This window comes from Silurus aristotelis (assembly GCF_946808225.1).
Source record: "Silurus aristotelis genome assembly, chromosome: 7".
Taxonomy (NCBI): domain Eukaryota; kingdom Metazoa; phylum Chordata; class Actinopteri; order Siluriformes; family Siluridae; genus Silurus; species Silurus aristotelis.
Window position 1 is genome coordinate 9188753 of NC_139580.1, and position 10514 is coordinate 9199266.

The 10514-nt window shown below is 41.5% G+C and overlaps 1 long non-coding RNA gene across 1 annotated transcript in view; it reads right to left on the reverse strand.

Moving 5' to 3' along the window:
• The window catches only part of LOC310729211, a 145173-nt gene that overhangs the window by 67294 nt on the left and 67365 nt on the right, over nt 1–10514 (reverse strand). The window lies entirely within an intron of this gene.

The window sequence follows — 10514 nt, forward strand, 5'->3', positions numbered from 1 at the left end:
ACGGTAATCTACACAGAACCTCCAAGCTCCGGTCTTCTTTCGTACCAAGACTATAGGGGCCGCCCAAGGGCTGCTGCTCTCACGAATGATCCCCTTCTCCAGCATCCCCCGCAACAGGGTACGAACCTCGGAGTAAAGAGTGGGTGGCACCGGACGATATCTTTCTCTGCTTGGTGTAGCAGCACCAGTAGGAATCTGATGTTTCACAGCGTCCGTACAGCCATAGTCTTCATCGTGTGTAGAGAATAGGTGCTGCCACTTTGCCAAGAATGCCTGAAGCTGTTGCGTCTGCCTCTCTTCCAGCCCCTCTCCCCGCAGGGATTCCCCTAAAAGATGGGCCGGCATACCCTCCCTCGAGGAGTCCATGGGCTGATCCACTCGCGTCAGGGCCACCTTGACCACTGTAGAGCTCACTTGACAGAAGTTAACTCCTCCACCATCCCTCACTTGCTGGGGGCCCACCGAGGTCACTCGGGCTAATCGTTGATGGCGATACAAGTTAACCGGATAAAGATGTACATTCCGTATCCTCACGACGACTCGGCCCCGCCGAACAGCGGCCAAACCTCGAGCCACCTCCACCACTTGACAATCCAAATGGGGCTCCACGAGCACCCAATCTTCTGGTACAAACGTCCGAGCAGGCAACCGAGCCCAAATCACAGCCTCACTCCGGGCCGGGACAGAAAGAGCATATCGACAAGTAACCCGGCCTGTGCCTTCACTATCTTCTTGGGAACTGCCCGTATGAACCCGGCGACAATCTGCAACAATACGTTCCCACTCACGTTTCTCGGCTGGCAGGGCAGTTCGAATAGGCCTGGTTTGGAACAGTTCCTCCCAACACTCTGAAATGACATTCATGCCCAAAAGGGCTCGATGCGTCCCCAAACAAGGGTCCCGGACGACCACAACTCCTTTCTGTGGTACCGTAATCCCATGAATCTCCAAGTCCGTGACCAGGTATCCAACATAAGGAATGTCTAGACCGTTTGCTCCTCGCAAGGTGAGCCAAGGGGTCTCCGCCTCCTGTAAACATTGAGCATTTAACAGTTTTTTAGACAAACTCTCGGAGAATAGAGTAACTTGGGACCCGGTATCCACTAGACATCGGACCTTGACACCGTTCACCTGAATCTCCACAGTGGGGCAGCGTCCAACTAAGTGGTCTCTAGGGACAGTGGACAAAGAAGGGTCAATCAAAGGGGTCCCGACCACTTGACCCACAGTGGCCGGTAACTCTAAAAACCCCCCTGCGAACCCCGGCGAGAACCGCACTGGCGACTATAGTGTCCCGGCTCTCCACAGCCATTACAAATCGGCCGACCCTGCGCGTCCCATTGGAATCTGGGGCCAGCAGACCGAATTGGACGCCTTCCTGGGTCTCGACTCCCGTCCGAGTAAGAACGCTCTCGAAGCAAGGGCAGCGGATTTGGCCGCTCCAGGCGAAACTCCTCCAGAAAGGTCTTAGACAACTCGGTCATTTGTTCCCGCACCTCCTTCATGAGTTCTGCACGTAGGGCCTGCTTCCAATCGGACGGCCCAGGAAGAGTGGAATCGATCGTTCGACTGGCGGCCATACAAACAGAGGGGTCCGCCGTCTCCGCATGATCCGTCTCCAAAGCCAGGGCCTCCCTTTGCAAATCCTCGAACGTCAGCTCAGGATCTCGGCGGAGCTGTACACGCAAGCTCTGACGGACGGGGCCCTCCCGGAGACCCAGGAGAAATTGGTCTCGCAACAAGGTCTCTTTACCACCTAGGCCATGGTCACGCCTCTCTTTCAGCCTAGTAAACTGCTCCCGCAATTGTAGAGCAAAGGCCCGTAAGGTTTGCTTGGGTCCTTGTTTGCAGTTAAAGAACTGAGTCCGGAGGACCGCCACTGGAGTGGCATCACCATACTGCCCGGTCAAGAAGTTATACACAGCTTGGGCCGTAGCTCGAGTCGCTTCTGGTGCGGCCTGCACTTCTCTCCTGGCTTCTCCTTCAAGTGAATTCAAAACGAACTGTAACCTCTGTGGGGCACTCAATCCCTGGAGTCCCGCCAGATACTCAACCTGAGCCTTCCACTCCGATAAGCTCAATTCCGACCCAGGTCCTCCATATCGTTGGGCCCAAGGGGCTCCCATAAAGATGGGCATAACTTGGGGCCGGGCCACAGGCAATTCTTCGTCTGCCATAAGGGATCTCTGGTCGCTCAACTCGAGGTGGAATCCTGCCGACTACGCCAAAATCTGTCACAGGCCGGGGTGGCCTTCCCTCCCCTTCACAACGTACCACCTCGAGGAGTTACCCAGAGACACCAACAGACCAGACAAGGTAATTAACATTAAAAACTTGTATTTTATTAAGTTAAAATAAGTCCAATCTCAAACTAAAATCCACCGACTGATCCTCCTCTCTCTTCTACCGGGTTCTACTCAAAGATGAGTAATGAAGCAGACACAGGTAAGGATCCGCACAGCGGCTCCTCTTCAACCGGAGATAGGGGTTGCGGCAGGCAAGTGAATAGGGTCTCTTCTCGTGGTCCCGGCCGACTCTCTCCACTCAACTGACAAACTGAACATCCAAGCTGTGTAGGTGGTCGACACTGCTCTCCAGCTCTTCCTTCTCTGCATACAGTCTTTCCCGTCCTTTAACGATCTGCCCTCTCATGTACTGCTCGACGGGATCAACAGATCAACAACCAAAGATTTCCTCCAGTCTGCATCAACCCCAAAGATTTCGCTCCAAAGTTTTTCTTCCCCTCCTGCACATCAACCGGATCCTTTTATAATCCCCCTCACAAACCCATATCCCTCATGGCCCAACCTCTGCTCATTGCCCAGCTGCCACTCATTCCCTCATTAGCAAGCTCCGTCAGCCTGTTTATACGGAAAAACCCGGAACTGTTCTGGTGTTACATTAAACTCGCTCCCACCGGAAACAAGAATGGAGAGGAACAGTTCCGCTTATTCGTCACCCCGTGACAATAATAATTTTGGGAGAGCTGAATTGGGTGTGGGGGTCCACTACCAATGATTGCCCATTTGCCTATTTGTACCAGCCCACCGAATTATAATTGCCCAGTACTGGCCCTGTTTTCCAGTGAGGATATGTGATCATTCAGCCACAAGAGATTTAGTGAAATCATGCACTGATATTAGACAACAAGACCAGGGGTGCAGTCAGTGTTCCAGTTCATCCCAAAGGTCTTAAGTGGGGTTGAAGTGCAGAACACTTAAGATCTTCCGCTCCAACCCTGGAAAATACATGTCCTCATGTTGCTCGTTTTGAGCTGAGGAACAAGGTTATGAATGTTGTAGTCTATTTTTAATGGCATCAATTTGAGCCATTAAAATTTTTCTACCTCATCACCAAATACAAATCAGCCTTGTATGCATCTAATAAAGTACAGGTAATTGGCATTCATGAGCATACACAGACGAGTATGAATAAACATCTAAATTTATGAAACCCTTGTATATTTAAAGAAATTTTGTTTTGTTTAGTTTTGGTAAACATTTACATGCAACTAAAAGCTTAATAAATGATGTCCATTGTGCCATGATGTATCTGGGTATTAGTACTATTAGGTGTTATCATAGGTCTAGCATTTTACCTTCATTACTTTCATTTTCTGGTTAAACTTTATTGATTGTCACCAGATAAAGAAATTCCTGATCTCTAATATGTGCAACTGTCAAGATTATGGAATATATACTATGCTGCCCAGCAGCCATTTATCACATGTCAGTAAACACTCAAGATGTTTCTTTTTACTTTGGCACCTGTATTTAAGATCAAAAACCTTTTTGATTTATTAATTAATTGATTGATTGATTGTCTCAAATTTGTCTTCAATGGTGGTTGTTGGTTTTCTTGGTGTCCAGTGTCTTTTTTAGGCTATGTTTTTCATCTTTAAGTTTTGTTTTAGCTTGCATTTGGGTATATTGATATTTCACTTTAAATAAAAGGAATATCTGCGCTTGCATCTGCTCCCCACGTTATATAATTATAACATGTGCACAATTATGCTGACAGACACACAATCAGCGTAAGTACCAGTTTGCATGTCTATATAAAACTATTAGTACAAACAGCTGACCCCTTTTTTTCTTTTTTTTTTTTTAAACAGCATGCCAGTTAATATGTCTAATGCACTGGTGGCTCAGACAGCACTGACCAAACCTAATGCATCCAAAGACTAGCTTGAAGACATACAGTATGTAAATAGGGACTGCAGCATGCATTTTAGACACATTATTTATCTATAATTACTGCTATATCTTTACAGTACTATAATTATTATTACTATTACTGTTACTTATTATCTATTTTTATAATCTATTTTTTCAATTACTTGACTTTGATATTGATAAAGAGCATTTACAGGTGCCAGGAAAACGTCACAGGTTGGTAAAGTGTAATGCTTAAATAAACAAATATGCTCAAATTTCTTTTGTTTATAAAAAAGTTTAAATTTTAACAATTTTATTATTGTTCTCAGATTAGTAAATATTTGACAGAAGTAAATTTTAATTAATTTGATTAATTTGAATTTCTGAATCAAAACGTTTTTTAAAAACTTAATGTTTCAGATTGTAAACAAACTGTACTTAAGGTTTGCATATCTTAATGTACATACATAAATTTTTCAGCCAAAACCTTAGATTGAATAAACACCAATCATAATAATAAAAATGTCTGATCTGGGGTCTTGAAAATGATCAACTTAAGCATAACGAGATCTGCAGAGCTAAAATAGTTCGAGTTCTGTGACCTTTGTTGTTGTTTGAAAGCTAATGAAGAGCTCTTTTTAACTGTTATAAAGTAATAAGCTATAAAGTTAAAAGCTTTCTGTATCTGTCCAACTGTAATGCAGTGTGACTTTCACATTTCCACAATGCACATTGTCATCATGTTGCATTGTGATGCATCACTCATATTTGATACATTCCATGATACATAGATTTACATATATTTTGTTACAGCCCTATTATGAAAAAGTAGAAAATTTTGAAAATGACAAAACTTTGTATAATGTAATTATGTGAAGTCAAATTCAGCTGTATTTCACCTTTGAAGAATAAGAACTGCTGTGTCCACCAACGTGCATGTCTTGTAAATGTTTATTATCTATCAGACTCAGGGTGAGCAGGTGAGCTGAGCTAAGTGTGTCAGGTAGCTGTGAGCAGTGCATTGTGACTGACTTGTTCCTGTGGCTGCTCACACCTGTCTCTCAGCAGGGTGACCTTGGGTCTGGGATCTTGTGACACAACTGCCGAAAGATGGTTATTCAGGGCCAGCCTGGTTTCTGGGAAACAGAGCAATGAACGATGCCAAACATGCATGCACTTTAATTGGAGAGCAGATCGTATGGTGCCTTTGCACTGTTTATGGAAGCTTCTGTTTGTCTTTTTGTTGTTAATGATACAGTGGTGAGACAGAACCAAAAATAATTATAATTCCAGACTAATATATGTGTTGTATATTTACACATGATTTTGCAGCACTGTATGTAATCAGAATAAATCTGTTGAAACCAGCTGAAGCCTTTCTGTGTAATCAGACTTCAGTTAATCAAAGCAAATAACAGATGAGCTGGTTTATAACACAGGATAATATGAGTATCAAGTGAAAATCAAAAGCTTTTGGAAGACATTTAATAAATATATAAACTCATCTTTCGATTTTAGTAGAAGTGGCAAAAAATCCATGCCCTCATCTGAGTTATGTGCATTTTTTTTTTCTGTAAGACACAATATAGTGTAACTGGAAGACAATTTTATATTCCATCTGAGTCACCCGTAGACTGATGCAACCTTTTTTAAACTAATGCTGCCGAGAAACAGTGCGATTTTGATCTGGCCCAGACATAGATAATCAAACGCTGAAGCTCGATTACAGGCTGGAAATAGCAGCAGCTTACTTTAATGAGATTTCAGCCTGCAGTAAACACTAGAATGGCCCTGCACAACATTCTCAGAGCCTACTAACCCATCATTAAAAAGACATGCTCAGCTTATATAGAGTGCACTGAATGCAGGCGAACTGAAATGAAAAGGCTATGCACAATGCCTGATATTGAGTGGGGGAAATAAATAAATAAATAAATAAATAAATAAATAAATAAATAAATAAATAAATAAATAAAAAACAACAAAAAAACATTAGAATAAAAATGTGTGAATCAGAGTGCATTCATTACACAATGCTTTTTCCCAGCACGTTAAAAGTCTCAGGCCCAGTCTTCCCTTTCCTTGCGTCACAAAAATATGAAATAACTTGATTTACCCCAGCTGTATAGCAGATTCATGCTACGTGCCTGGCTGCTGTTTAGCACATTTGAATATCTATGCTCTGTATGAGGTTGAGGTTTTTTCCACTTGTAAGTATGCCCTTGGTTGTACTAACAAAATTAAATTAAATACTTACAAAATTATGTTTTAGTTGCATGGCTTTTTATTAACAAATATATAAAATACATCATTACTACTGCTAAGATGGAAAATATCACACAACATCGAAAGAAATTGGAAAGTAAAAACTATAATCTGTCAATATACATCTAAAAAGTAGTCCAACAGGGAAGTCAAATCTAGTAAAGTGGCCAGGAAGTGTTCTTTACCAGTGCCACACACACTTGCAGTCAATGTAGTATTGATGAATGAAGAATTGTCATCAGCCTAATAAATGAGCCAGTGTGTTTATGGCCAACTAATGATTGCCCGGTAAATGTACTTACTTAATATTCTTTAAAAAAAAAGTCAGTATAGTACCTGATTTGTCTGAATGACTTTATGAATACCTGCATAAATAAGAGGTGCTCTTATAAAGCAGCTGATAATTCTATATTAGATATACATATTCATTTAAACAAGAAGATATGTAGCTTAAGAAAGACAGGTTAGTGCAACAAAAAGTGAACAGGAAGAAGAAGAACTGATTACATCAGTTTGGGCAAATAAGTACCTCATTGTCACTAACAAGCAGGAACAAAGAAAAAAACGGCTTTAGAAGTTAGAGAATAAATTGAGCAAATGAAGATAAGTCTTTATCTCAGACAGAAAAGAGGCACTTCAGCTCACTGAAGAGAAACTGGCCTTAAGGGATGTGTCTCTGCCAAGAATCCACTTCTTCAAGTAACCAAGAAAAAAGACCACTCAAGTTGACAAAACAGACTGATAAGTGAATGATTGTAAAGGCATATTCTCGTCTGATGGAAACATCTTTACATCAGTAACGGTGGAGGTTGTGGTGAAATGGACTTCCCTGACATCCGGTCTACCCTGTATGCAGTACAGTGACTGTAGAACGTTTGTAGACATGTTTGTTTTGTTTCTATGCAACAAACTAGATAATTAAACTGTATAAAGATTTATTTTAACCAAATAAATATATAAATGTAGAGATGGTACATTTTATTTCCACTGAAAAATCCTCCCTTAACATGAATAGCAGCTTTACACACTCTTGGCATTCAGACAGCCAGTTTCTCCAAACATTCCGCTAAAATACTTTGCCATGCCTCTTATAAAATCCTGTGAATGGTGTTCTATCTCTAGTTGGAGATTTCTTTCTGACCTAACTTTAAACCATTAAGCTTCCACGTCCATGTTTGACTGTGGGGGTGAGACAGTCTGTTAACATCTTCTCACATTTGTTCTAACATCTGTTTTCTGTCTTCATAATTTCTTCTGTTGAAAGTTGGAATTATACTTGTATTTAGCCAAAATGTCAGATTTGGACTCATTTGACCAAATAACTTTCTTCCAGTCATCCACTGTTGAATTCTTCTTGTTTTTGCCTTTAACTTTAACGTTTGTTGCATATAAACAAAATAAACATGCATGTGTTTCCAAAACAATAAAAGACTAGGTGTTTCCATGCACTGAATAATGGCACAGACATGCACTGTATAACTGAAATTCGTTCTTTGCATATCCCAGCTTGCTCAGAGGCTGGGGTCAGCCATGATACCGCCCCCCTAGAGCACAGAGGGTTAAGGGCCTTGCTCAAGGGCCCAAGAGTGGCAGCTTGGCGATACCGGGGCTTGAAACTCCGACATTCCGATCAGTAACCCAGCACCTTAACCACTAAGCTACCACTCTTCTCTATGCCATAATATACAGTCAAAACATTTTTAATATTTGACCCCCTTTAAAGAAATCGGTGGATAAAACAATAATGCACACTGATATACTTTTCCTCTCAAACAAAATGAATTTGAAAAATTTGCTCTCAGCTCCCCGAAACACCTGCTTTGAAACATGACCTGTTCTTTTGGTGTGTAAATATGAGGTTGCACATATGTAAAATATCTGTCATTGCCATGAATTGTGAAGAGCATTCAACACAATGAGACAGATGTAAGTTGACCTACAAGTCAGGTAATGCGTATAAAATATACTTAAAGCAGATTGAAATACCATTACACACAATCAGAGCTACAAAAATAAAACAACAACAAAAAAATACACCCTGAAAAGATTTGAACACAAAGGTATTGCTGTTCTTTTCAGCCAAAAGTTGTTTAGTCAAATATTATCTGTGAGTGCTGTTCTTATTAATACCAGTGTTTTTTCTAAACAATGGTAAGAAATTTGGGTGATTGGTGATGGTGCTAAATCGCAGCTCCAATGTTACTGGTTCAACCCTGATCTCAGGTTGCTGTCTGTATAGAGGTTCATGTTCTTCTCATATCTGAGTAATACTTCCTCCTGGTTCTCTGGTTTCCTCCCACCATCTAAAAATATGATGGCTATATTAAGGCTTCCCTAAAGTGTGAATGAGTGTGTGCATGGTGCCCTGCAATGGACTGGGTGTATTTGTGGGTGGTCTCAGGATAGTGTTCATGTCCACTGCAACTCTGACTAGGATAACACGATAAAGCACTTACTGAAGATGAATGAAAGAAATGCTGTGTGTGTATGTGTGTAGATGCTAATCACTCACTTGATGGTTTGATTTGATGTTATTTTTATTGTTATAGAAAAAAAAATAAAATATGAAAATCATTTTGACAGAAATTTAAAGCTAAAGAGGTTTTAAAATTATATTGTTTGAACAACAAAAAAAATTGGTGGGGAAATTAGCAGAAAAACAAAAACAAAACAATAAAGTAAATTAAAAAGAGATAGATTTTTCCTTTGATTTTTTTTTTCTTTGAAAAAAGATTTGGTGTTTGTTCCATTCAGCACTGATTTGCTTCAAACAATTGATTAATAGTTAGTAGAAAAAAAATTATTGTGTTAAATTTTAGATCTTAATCTGACTTTGAATTTTAAGGTTTTAGGAATTGGATAGGATTAGTAAGGAGTAAGTGAGAGCAGCGATTAAGTGGATAAAAAGTGGAAAGTCAGTTAGACCAGATGACATACCGGTAGAAGCATGGAGATGTTTAGGAGAGATGGCAGTGAAGTTTTTAACCAGGTTGTTTAACAAGATTTGGTTGGAATGGAGAAGGCGTGTGCTGGTACCGATCTACAGACCTGCAGAAACTACAGGGGAATTAAGTTGATCAGTCACACCATGAAGTTATGGAAAAGAGTAGTGGAAGCCAGGCTGTGACCATCTGTGAGCAACAGTGTATTTTCGTGCCAAAGAAGAGCACTACAGGCGCATTATTTGCTTTGAGAATGTTGGAAGCAAAGAGACGGTCAGAAGGAGGTGCATTGTGTGTTTGTGAATTTAGAGAAAGCGTACGACAGGGTGCCGAGAGAGGAGTTGTATGAGGAAGTCACAGGGTGGTGCAGGACATGTATGAGGACAGTGTGACAGCAGTGAAGTGTGCTCTAGGAACGACAGACTGGTTCAAGGTGGAGGTTGGACTGCATCAAGGATCGGCTCTGAGCCCTTTCCTGTTTGCAGTGGTGATGGACAGGTTGACGGACAAGGTCAGACAGGATTTGTGGTGGGAGCAAGTTGAGAAAAGCCTGGAGAGGTGGAGTGGATAAGAGGGAGGGCAGTGGAGTGGTGCGGTTGCTGAAAAAAAAGGTAGAGAAGGTGGAGGAGTTCAGGTACCTGTGGTCAACAGTGCAAAAGTAATGAAGAGTGTGTGTGAGAAGTGAAGAAAATAGTGCAGGTAGGGTGGAGTGGGTGGAGAAGAGTGATAGCAGGAGTGATTTGTGATAGAAGAGTATCTGTAAGATTGAAAGGGAAAGTTTTTAGGACTGTGGTGAGACCTGCGATGTTGTATGGATTAGAGAGAGTGGCATTGAGTAAAAGACAGGAGGTGGAGGTGAAGGTAGCAGAGCTGAAGATGTTGAGGTTTTCATTGGAAGTGACGACGATGGACAGGATTAAAAATGAGTTTAATAGAGAACCAGCGCATGTAGGACGTTTTGTAGACAAGGTGAGGGAGGTGAGATTGAGATGGATTGGACATGTCCAGAGAAGAGACATGGGGTATATCGGTAGGATAATGCTGAGGATGGAGGAATCCCATGGAGGAAGGCCAAGGACGAGGTTTATGGATGTGGTGAGAAGACATGCAGGTAGTTGGGTTGAAAGAGGCAGATGTAGAGGACAGGGGG